Below are 12,136 nucleotides of genomic sequence, written 5' to 3'. Positions count from 1 at the left end.
GAGATTGCTAGTAAAGTCGCTGGAATGGCGAGCCCGAGCACAAGGAGATGAGAAATGAGGTGCGTTTTAGAAACCTTTCCCGATCACATGGTGTACCATCTTCTGGGTTTCTCATGCATGTTTTCGATGTAGGAAGATGCCCTTGAAGCTGGAGATTTGGGACCTATGGGATGGGTACCACGCAGTATTACTTTAAGGGTTCTGCGTTTGCTCACCCAACCTCACCAAACCTCTCAGCCCCAAGAGTGTCCACCCTTATGTCTCAATCAGCTGTGGGTCTAGATATGGTCAATCCAGGTGGCATCACAGCCCCTGAACGAATTTTGTAAGAATTTCTCTCTCTTTCACTGTCTTTGTTTCACGGGTTTTTAAAAGTAATTGATTTTTATAATGGGGTTTAGCTGCTTTTCACTGCTGTGTTTATGCTGCTTTACACCCACTTGACTCACTTACAGAGAGATATCAATACATAGCTTTGAAGATTCTTCCTAGTCAGATATATTCTTGGGCGGTGAATAGGGGGTTTTTGCGTCCAGTTCACTGAGCAAGGAGTAGGTCTTGTCTATTACATATTGGGTTTATGGAACGCTATCTGAGCTAATTGGAAACCCTTGTTTTATGCGTCACCCCACCTCACCATTCCCGTTAAGCAGCCATAGTGTGTTTTCTAAACGTGGGACTCTGTTCTGTTTTGTAATTCATTTCAAGTGTAGCGGTTTTTACATTCCCTCTATAAGTGATATGTTACGATAAGTGTCTTTCTGTGTGACTTATTTCACTTAGAATCGTCGTACATAAATCCACTCATCATGCTGCTACTAGCCTTATGACGTTGATTTCATGCCTGAGTGATATTCCATTGTACATAAGGACCACAACTTCTTTATCCATTTTTCTCTTTCCTGGGATATTTAAGGTGTAATGAAGTGGAGGTTCTCGTCAACAGAGCAGCCCTAAACTTTGGGGTGCCTGTGTCTTGCTGATTTTTAGTTTTCCCAATTTATACGCCCATGAGTGGAAGTGCCCTATGCTCTCTAAGCTGAGTTTTTTAGATGTTTCAGGACACCCCGTACTCTTCTTCAGAGGGGCTGTTGGCAATTTACATCCCGCCCATCAGCGTAGCAAGGCTCCCGTTTCTCCATGGCCTGTCCTGCATTTCTCGTTTTGACACTTTATTCAGCATGGCCCTTTTGACCGATGGGAAGCGAGACTTCTTTGTAGCGCTGATTTGCCTTTCCAGGTTGCTTGGTTGGCCAAAAAGAGCGTATGCGTTTTTTCCTGAATATATTCAGGAAAAAACGCATACGCCCTTTTTGCCCAAGGGCATCATGGTCGAGGTTTTGCCGCTTTTCCTGTGCTTTAAAGGCGATTCGACTCTACCTCCTGAAATCTGTTTCCTGCAATTCTGCCTTGCTTTCAAATCCTCTTCGTTGCCTTCCCTCAATATATTTGTGGACGAGAGTTATCATTTATAACTCTGCAGGTTCGTGAATTGCAGTGCCCCTGAGCTCGATTTTTCAACTCGCTTTTTTGGGAGCTGGCGGCAAAAGCACAGGATTGCTTCAGGCCCTGTTCTGCTTCCGGGCGGCAGGGTGAACCTGTGGTTATTTCTTCTTCCTGATGGGAAAATAGAGTGACCTGTGCCTGTCCCAACACCTAGAGCTAGTCTCTCACTGGTTCCACCTCTTCCCGTTCATCCTCAGGACAAATTGCAACCTGTACGGAACAGGAGGTTAAAGGTGCTGATACTCGAAGGAGGGAGATTGCTAGTAAAGCGGCTGTAATGGCCAACTCGAGCACAAGGAGATGAGAAATGAGGTGCGATTTAGAAATCTGTCCCGATCACACGGTGTACCATCTTCTGGGTTTCTCATGCATGTTTTCGATGTAGGAAGATGCCCTTGAACCTGGAGATTTTGGACCCATGGGATGGGTACCACGCAGTATTACTTTAAAGGGTCTGCATTTGCTCACCCAACCTCACCAAACCTCTCAGCCCGAAGAGTGTCCACCCTTTTGTCTCAATCAGCTGTGTGTCTAGAGATGGTCAATAAAGGTGGCATCCCAGCCCCTGAACGAATTTTGTAAGAATTTCTCTCTCTTTCACTGTCTTTGTTTCACGGGTTTTTAAAAGTAATTGATTTTTATAATGGGGTTTAGCTGCCTTTCACTGCTGTGTTTATGCCGCTTTACACCCACTTGACTCACTTACAGAGGGATATCAATACATTGGTTTTAAGATTCTTACTAGTCAGATATATTCTTGGGCGGTGAACAGGGGGTGTTGAGTCCAGTTCACTGAGCAAGGAGTAGGTCTTGTCTATTACATATTGGGTTTATGGAACGATATCTGAGCTAATTTGAAACCCTTGTTTTATGCATCACCCCACCTCACCTTTCCCTTTAAGCAGCCATAGTGTGTCTTCTAAACGTGTGACGCTGTTCTGTTTTGTAATTCAGTTCAAGTGTAGCGGTTTTTACATTCCCTCTCTAAGTGATATCTTATGATAAGTGTCTTTTTCTGTGTGACTTATTTCACTTAGAATCGTCATACCTAAATCTTCTCATCATGCTGCTACTAGCCTTATGACGTTAATTTCATGGCTGAGTGATATGCCATTGTACATAAGGACCACAACTTCCTTATCCATTTTTCTCTTTCCTGGGATATTTAAGGTGTAACGAAGTGGAGGTTCTTGTCAACAGAGCAGCCCTAAACTTTGGGGTGCCTGTGTCTTGCTGATTTTTAGTTTTCCCAATTTATACGCCCATGAGTGGAAGTGCCCTATGCTCTCTAAGCTGAGTTTTTTAGGTGTTTCAGGACACACCGTACACTTCTCCAGAGTGGCTGTTGGCAATTTACATCCCGCCCATCAGCGTAGCAAGGCTCCCGTTTCTCCATGGCCTGTCCTGCATTTCTGGTTTTGACACTTTATTCAGCATGGCCCTTTTGACCGATGGGAAGCGAGACTTCTTTGTAGCACTGATTTGCCTTTCCAGGTTGCTTGGTTGGCCAAAAAGGGCGTATGCGTTTTTTCCTGAATATATTCAGGAAAAAACGCATACGCCCTTTTTGGCCAAGGGCATCATGGTCGAGGTTTTGCCGCTTTTCCTGTGCTTTAAAGGCGATTCGACTCTACCTCCTGAAATCAGTTTCCTGCAATTCTGCTATGCTTTCAAATCCTCTTCGTTGCCTTCCCTCAATATATTTGTGGAGGAGAGTTATCATTTATAACTCTGCAGGTTTGTGAATTGCAGTGACCCTGAGCTCGATTTTTCAACTCGCTTTTTTGGGAGCTGGCCGCAAAAGCACAGGATTGCTTCAGGCCCTGTTCTGCTTCCGGGCGGCAGGCTGAGCCTGTCGTTAATCCGTCTTCCTGATGGGAAAATAGAGTGACATGTGGCTGTCCCAACACCTAGAGCTAGTTTCTCATTGGTTCCTCCTCTTCCCGTTTATCCTCAGGACAAATTGCAACCTGTTCGGAACAGAAGGTTAAAGGGGCTGATTCTCCAAGGAGGGAGATTGCTAGTAAAGCGGCTGTAATGGCCAACCCGAGCACAAGGAGATGAGAAATGAGGTGCGTTTTAGAAACCTTTCCCGATCACACGGTGTACCATCTTCTGGGTTTCTCATGCATGTTTTCGATGTAGGAAGATGCCCTTGAACCTGGAGATTTTGGACCCATGGGATGGATACCACGCAGTATTACTTTAAAGGGTCTGTGTTTGCTCACCCAACCTCACCAAACCTCTCAGCCCCAAGAGTGTCCACCCTTATGTCTCAATCAGCTGTGGGTCTAGAGATGGTCAATCCAGGTGGCATCACAGCCCCTGAACGAATTTTGTAAGAATTTCTCTCTCTTCACTGTCTTAGTTTCACGGGTTTTTAAAAGTAATTGATTTTTATAACGGGGTTTAGCTGCTTTTCACTGCTGTGTTTATGCCGGTTTACACCCACTTGACTCACTTACAGAGGGATATCAATACATTGGTTTTAAGATTCTTACTAGTCAGATATATTCTTGGGCGGTGAACAGGGGGTGTTGAGTCCAGTTCACTGAGCAAGGAGTAGGTCTTGACTGTTACATATTGGGTTTATGGAACAGTATCTGAGCTAATTTGGAAGCCTTGTTTTATGCATCACCCCTCCTCACCTTTCCCGTTAAGCAGCCATAATGTGTTTTCTAAACGTGTGACGCTGTTCTGTTTTGTAATTCAGTTCAAGTGTAGCGGTTTTTACATTCCCTGTATTAGTGATATCTTATGATAAGTGCCTTTTTCTGTGTGACTTATTTCACTTAGAATCGTCGTACCTAAATCTTCTCATCATGCTGCTACTAGCCTTATGATGTTGATTTCATTGCTGAGTGATATGCCATTATACATATGGACCACAACTTCTTTATCCATTTTTCTATTGCCTGGGATATTTAAGGTGTAACGAAGTCGAGGTTCTTGTCAACAGAGCAGCCCTAAACTTTGGGGTGCCTGTGTCTTGCTGATTTTTAATTCTCCCAATTTATACGCCCATGAGTGGAAGTGCCCTATGCTCTCTAAGCTGAGTTTTTTAGATGTTTCAGGACACACCGTACACTTCTCCAGAGTGGCTGTTGGCAATTTACCTCCCGCCCATCAGCGTAGCAAGGCTCCCGTTTCTCCATGGCCTGTCCTGCATTTCTGGTTTTGACACTTTATTCAGCATGGCCCTTTTGACCGATGGGAAGCGAGACTTCTTTGTAGCGCTGATTTGCCTTTCCAGGTTGCTTGGTTGGCCAAAAAGGGCGTATGCGTTTTTTCCTGAATATATTCAGGAAAAAACGCATACGCCCTTTTTGGCCAAGGGCATCATGGTCGAGGTTTTGCCGCTTTTCCTGTGCTTTAAAGGCGATTCGAACCTACCTCCTGAAATCTGTTTCCTGCAATTCTGCCTTGCTTTCAAATCCTCTTCATTGCCTTCCCTCAATATATTTGTGGACGAGAGTTATCATTTATAACTCTGCAGGTTTGTGAATTGCAGTGCCCCTGAGCTCCATTTTTCAACTCGCTTTCTTGGGAGCTGGCCCCAAAAGCGCAGGATTGCTTCAGGCCCTATTGTGGTTCCGGGCGGCAGGCTGAGCCTGTGGTTAATTCTTCTTCCTGATGGGAAAATAGAGTGACCTGTGCCTGTCCCCACACCTAGACCTAGTCTCTCATTGGTTCCCCCTCTTCACGTTCATCCTCAGGACAAATTGCAACCTGTACGGAACAGGAGGTTAAAGGTGCTCATTCTACAAGGAGGGAGATTGCTAGTAAAGTCGCTGGAATGGCGAGCCCGAGCACAAGGAGATGAGAAATGAGGTGCGTTTTAGAAACCTTTCCCGATCACATGGTGTACCATCTTCTGGGTTTCTCATGCATGTTTTCGATGTAGGAAGATGCCCTTGAAGCTGGAGATTTGGGACCTATGGGATGGGTACCACGCAGTATTACTTTAAGGGGTCTGCGTTTGCTCACCCAACCTCACCAAACCTCTCAGCCCCAAGAGTGTCCACCCTTATGTCTCAATCTGCTGTGGGACTAGAGATGGTCAATAAAGGTGGCATCCCAGCCCCTGAACGAATTCTGTATGAATTTCTCTCTGTTTCACTGTCTTTGTTTCACGGGTTTTTAAAAGTAATTGATTTTTATAATGGGGTTTAGCTGCTTTTCACTGCTGCGTTTATGCCAATTTACACCCACTTGACTCACTTACAGAGAGATATCAATACATTGATTTTAAGAGCCTTACTAGTCAGATATATTCTTGGGCGGTGAACAGGGGGTATTGAGTCCAGTTCACTGAGCAAGGAGTAGGTCTTGTCTGTTACATATTGGGTTTATGGAACAGTATCTGAGCTAATTTGATACCCTTGTTTTATGCATCACCCCACCTCACCTTTCCCGTTAAGCAGCCATAGTGTGTTTTCTAAACGTGTGACGCTGTTCTGTTTTGTAATTCAGTTCAAGTGTAGCGGATTTTACATTCCCTCTATAAATGATATCTTACGATAAGTGTCTTTTTCTGTGACTTATTTCACTTAGAATCGTCGTACCTAAATCCACTCATCATGCTGCTACTAGCCTTATGACGTTGATTTCATGCCTGAGTGATATTCCATTGTACATAAGGACCACAACTTCTTTATCCATTTTTCTCTTTCCTGGGATATTTAAGGTGTAATGAAGTGGAGGTTCTTGTCAACAGAGCAGCCCTAAACTTTGGGGTGCCTGTGTCTTGCTGATTTTTAGTTTTCCCAATTTATACGCCCATGAGTGGAAGTGCCCTATGCTCTCTAATCTGAGTTTTTTAGATGTTTCAGGACACACCGTACACTTCTCCAGAGTGGCTGTTGGCAATTTACATCCCGCCCATCCGCGTAGCAAGGCTCCCGTTTCTCCATGGCCTGTCCTGCATTTCTGGTTTTGACACTTTATTCAGCATGGCCCTTTTGACCGATGGGAAGCGAGACTTCTTTGTAGCGCTGATTTGCCTTTCCAGGTTGCTTGGTTGGCCAAAAAGGGCGTATGCGTTTTTTCCTGAATATATTCAGGAAAAAACGCATACGCCCTTTTTGGCCAAGGGCATCATGGTCGAGGTTTTGCCGCTTTTCCTGTGCTTTAAAGGCGATTCGAATCTACCTCCTGAAATCTGTTTCCTGCAATTCTGCCTTGCTTTCAAATCCTCTTCGTTGCCTTCCCTCAATATATTTGTGGACGAGAGTTATCATTTCTAACTCTGCAGGTTTGTGAATTGCAGTGCCCCTGAGCTCCATTTTTCAACTCGCTTTCTTGGGAGCTGGCCGCAAAAGCACAGGATTGCTTTAGGCGCTGTTCTGCTTCCGGGCGGCAGGCTGAGCCTGTGGTTAATCCTTCTTCCTGATGGGAAAATAGAGTGACATGTGGCTGTCCCAACACCTAGAGCTAGTCTCTCATTGGTTCCCCCTCTTCCCGTTCATCCTCAGGACAAATTGCAACCTGTACGGAACAGAAGGTTAAAGGGGCTGATTCTCCAAGGAGGGAGATTGCTAGTAAAGCGGCTGTAATGGCCAACCCCAGCACAAGGAGATGAGAAATGAGGTGCGTTTTAGAAACCTTTCCCGATCACACGGTGTACCATCTTCTGGGTTTCTCATGCATGTTTTCGATGTAGGAAGATGCCCTTGAACCTGGAGATTTTGGACCCATGGGATGGATACCACGCAGTATTACTTTAAAGGGTCTGCGTTTGCTCACCCAACCTCACCAAACCTCTCAGCCCCAAGAGTGTCCACCCTTATGACTCAATCAGCTGTGGGTCTAGAGATGGTCAATAAAGGTGGCATCCCAGCCCCTGAACGAATTCTGTATGAATTTCTCTCTGTTTCACTGTCTTTGTTTCACGGGTTTTTAAAAGTAATTGACTTTTATAATGGGGTTTAGCTGCTTTTCACTGCTGTGTTTATGCCGCTTTACACCCACTTGACTCACTTACAGAGAGATATCAATACATTGGTTTTAAGAGTCTTACTAGTCAGATATATTCTTGGGCGGTGAACAGGGGGTGTTGAGTCCAGTTCACTGAGCAAGGAGTAGGTCTTGTCTATTACATATTGGGTTTATGGAACGGTATCTGAGCTAATTTGAAACCCTTGTTTTATGCATCACACCACCTCACCTTTCCCGTTAAGCAGCCATAGTGTGTCTTCTAAACGTGTGACGCTGTTCTGTTTTGTAATTCAGTTCAAGTGTAGCGGTTTTTACATTCCCTCTCTAAGTGATATCTTATGATAAGTGTCTTTTTCTGTGTGACTTATTTCACTTAGAATCGTCGTACCTAAATCCTCTCATCATGCTGCTACTAGCCTTATGACGTTGATTTCATGCCTGAGTGATATTCCATTGTACATAAGGACCACAACTTCTTTATCCATTTTTCTCTTTCCTGGGATATTTAAGGTGTAATGAAGTGGAGGTTCTTGTCATCAGAGGAGCCCTAAACTTTGGGGTGCCTGTGTCTTGCTGATTTTTAGTTTTCCCAATTTATACGCCCATGAGTGGAAGTGCCCTATGCTCTCTAAGCTGAGTGTTTTAGATGTTTCAGGACACACCGTACACTTCTCCAGAGTGGCTGTTGGCAATTTAAATCCCGCCCATCAGCGTAGCAAGGCTCCCGTTTCTCCATGGCCTGTCCTGCATTTCTGGTTTTGACACTTTATTCAGCATGGCCCTTTTGACCGATGGGAAGCGAGACTTCTTTGTAGCGCTGATTTGCCTTTCCAGGTTGCTTGGTTGGCCAAAAAGGGCGTATGCGTTTTTTCCTGAATATATTCAGGAAAAAACGCATACGCCCTTTTTGGCCAAGGGCATCATGGTCGAGGTTTTGCCGCTTTTCCTGTGCTTTAAAGGCGATTCGAATCTACCTCCTGAAATCTGTTTCCTGCAATTCTGCCTTGCTTTCAAATCCTCTTCGTTGCCTTCCCTCAATATATTTGTGGACGAGAGTTATCATTTCTAACTCTGCAGGTTTGTGAATTGCAGTGCCCCTGAGCTCCATTTTTCAACTCGCTTTCTTGGGAGCTGGCCGCAAAAGCGCAGGATTGCTTCAGGCCCTATTGTGGTTCTGGGCGGCAGGCTGAGCCTGTGGTTAATTCTTCTTCCTGATGGGAAAATAGAGTGACCTGTGCCTGTCCCCACACCTAGACCTAGTCTCTCATTGGTTCCCCCTCTTCCCGTTCATCCTCAGGACAAATTTGCAACCTGTACAGAACAGGAGGTTAAAGGTGCTCATTCTCCAAGGAGGGAGATTGCTAGTAAAGCGGCTGGAATGGCGAGCCCGAGCACAAGGAGATGAGAAATGAGGTGCGTTTTAGAAACCTTTCCCGATCACACGGTGTACCGTCTTCTGGGTTTCTCATGCATGTTTTCGATGTAGGAAGATGCCCTTGAACCTGGAGATTTTGGACCCATGGGATGGGTACCACGCAGTATTACTTTAAAGGGCCTGCGTTTGCTCACCCAACCTCACCAAACCTCTCAGCCCGAAGAGTGTCCACCCTTATGTCTCAATCAGCTGTGGGTCTAGAGATGGTCAATCCAGGTGGCATCACAGCCCCTGAACGAATTTTGTAAGAATTTCTCTCTCTTTCACTGTCTTTGTTTCACGGGTTTTTAAAAGTAATTGATTTTTATAATGGGGTTTAGCTGCTTTTCACTGCTGTGTTTATGCCGGTTTACACCCACTTGACTCACTTACAGAGGGATATCAATACATTGGTTTTAAGATTCTTACTAGTCAGATATATTCTTGGGCGGTGAACAGAGGGTGTTGAGTCCAGTTCACTGAGCAAGGAGTAGGTCTTGTCTATTACATATTGGGTTTATGGAACGATATCTGAGCTAATTTGAAACCCTTGTTTTATGCATCACACCACCTCACCTTTCCCGTTAAGCAGCCATAGTGTGTCTTCTAAACGTGTGACGCTGTTCTGTTTTGTAATTCAGTTCAAGTGTAGCGGTTTTTACATTCCCTCTCTAAGTGATATCTTATGATAAGTGTCTTTTTCTGTGTGACTTATTTCACTTAGAATCGTCGTACCTAAATCCTCTCATCATGCTGCTACTAGCCTTATGACGTTAATTTCATGGCTGAGTGATATGCCATTGTACATAAGGACCACAACTTCTTTATCCATTTTTCTCTTTCCTGGGATATTTAAGGTGTAACGAAGTGGAGGTTCTTGTCAACAGAGCAGCCCTAAACTTTGGGGTGCCTGTGTCTTGCTGATTTTTAGTTTTCCCAATTTATACGCCCATGAGTGGAAGTGCCCTATGCTCTCTAAGCTGAGTTTTTTAGATGTTTCAGGACACACCGTACACTTCTCCAGAGTGGCTGTTGGCAATTTCCATCCCGCCCATCAGCGTAGCAAGGCTCCCGTTTCTCCATGGCCTGTCCTGCATTTCTGGTTTTGACACTTTATTCAGCATGGCCCTTTTGACCGATGGGAAGCGAGACTTCTTTGTAGCGCTGATTTGCCTTTCCAGGTTGCTTGGTTGGCCAAAAAGGGCGTATGCGTTTTTTCCTGAATATATTCAGGAAAAAACGCATACGCCCTTTTTGGCCAAGGGCATCATTGTCGAGGTTTTGCCGCCTTTCCTGTGCTTTAAAGGCGATTCGACTCTACCTCCTGAAATCTGTTTCCTGCAATTCTGCTATGCTTTCAAATCCTCTTCGTTGCCTTCCCTCAATATATTTGTGGACGAGAGTTATCATTTCTAACTCTGCAGGTTTGTGAATTGCAGTGCCCCTGAGCTCGATTTTTCAACTCGCTTTTTTGGGAGCTGGCCGCAAAAGCACAGGATTGCTTCAGGCCCTGTTCTGCTTCCGGGCGGCAGGCTGAGCCTGTGGTTAATCCTTCTTCCTGATGGGAAAATAGAGTGACCTGTGCCTGTCCCCACACCTAGACCTAGTCTCTCATTGGTTCCCCCTCTTCCCGTTCATCCTCAGGACAAATTGCAACCTGTTCGGAACAGGGGGTTAAAGGTGCTGATTCTCCAAGGAGGGAGATTGCTAGTAAAGTGGCTGTAATGGCGAGCCCGAGCACAAGGAGATGAGAAATGAGGTGCGTTTTAGAAACCTTTCCCGATCACACGGTGTACCGTCTTCTGGGTTTCTCATGCATGTTTTCGATGTAGGAAGATGCCCTTGAACCTGGAGATTTTGGACCCATGGGATGGGTACCACGCAGTATTACTTTAAAGGGTCTGCGTTTGCTCACCCAACCTCACCAAACCTCTCAGCCCGAAGAGTGTCCACCCTTATGTCTCAATCAGCTGTGGGTCTAGAGATGGTCAATAAAGGTGGCATCCCAGCCCCTGAACGAATTCTGTATGAATTTCTCTCTGTTTCACTGTCTTTGTTTCACGGGTTTTTAAAAGTAATTGACTTTTATAATGGGGTTTAGCTGCTTTTCACTGCTGTGTTTATGCCGATTTACACCCACTTGACTCACTTACAGAGAGATATCAATACATTGGTTTTAAGAGTCTTACTAGTCAGATATATTCTTGGGCGGTGAACAGGGGGTATTGAGTCCAGTTCACTGAGCAAGGAGTAGGTCTTGTCTGTTACATATTGGGTTTATGGAACAGTATCTGAGCTAATTTGATACCCTTGTTTTATGCATCACCCCACCTCACCTTTCCCGTTAAGCAGCCATAGTGTGTTTTCTAAACGTGTGACGCTGTTCTGTTTTGTAATTCAGTTCAAGTGTAGCGGATTTTACATTCCCTCTATAAGTGATATCTTACGATAAGTGTCTTTCTCTGTGACTTATTTCACTTAGAATCGTCGTACCTAAATCCACTCATCATGCTGCTACTAGCCTTATGACGTTGATTTCATGCCTGAGTGATATTCCATTGTACATAAGGACCACAACTTCTTTATCCATTTTTCTCTTTCCTGGGATATTTAAGGTGTAATGAAGTGGAGGTTCTTGTCAACAGAGCAGCCCTAAACTTTGGGGTGCCTGTGTCTTGCTGATTTTTAGTTTTCCCAATTTATACGCCCATGAGTGGAAGTGCCCTATGCTCTCTAAGCTGAGTTTTTTAGGTGTTTCAGGACACACCGTACACTTCTCCAGAGTGGCTGTTGGCAATTTACATCCCGCCCATCAGCGTAGCAAGGCTCCCGTTTCTCCATGGCCTGTCCTGCATTTCTGGTTTTGACACTTTATTCAGCATGGCCCTTTTGACCGATGGGAAGCGAGACTTCTTTGTAGCGCTGATTTGCCTTTCCAGGTTGCTTGGTTGGCCAAAAAGGGCGTATGCGTTTTTTCCTCAGGAAAAAACGCATACGCCCTTTTTGGCCAAGGGCATCATTGTCGAGGTTTTGCCGCTTTTCCTGTGCTTTAAAGGCGATTCGACTCTACCTCCTGAAATCAGTTTCCTGCAATTCTGCTATGCTTTCAAATCCTCTTCGTTGCCTTCCCTCAATATATTTGTGGACGAGAGTTACCATTTATAACTCTGCAGGTTTGTGAATTGCAGTGCCCCTGAGCTTCATTTTTCAACTCGCTTTTTTGGGAGCTGGCCGCAAAAGCACAGGATTGCTTCAGGCGCTGTTCTGCTTCCGGGCGGC

The sequence above is a fragment of the Balaenoptera borealis genome (assembly GCF_965194805.1).
Source record: "Balaenoptera borealis genome assembly, chromosome: 6".
Taxonomy (NCBI): domain Eukaryota; kingdom Metazoa; phylum Chordata; class Mammalia; order Artiodactyla; family Balaenopteridae; genus Balaenoptera; species Balaenoptera borealis.
This window is presented reverse-complemented; position numbering follows the sequence as displayed.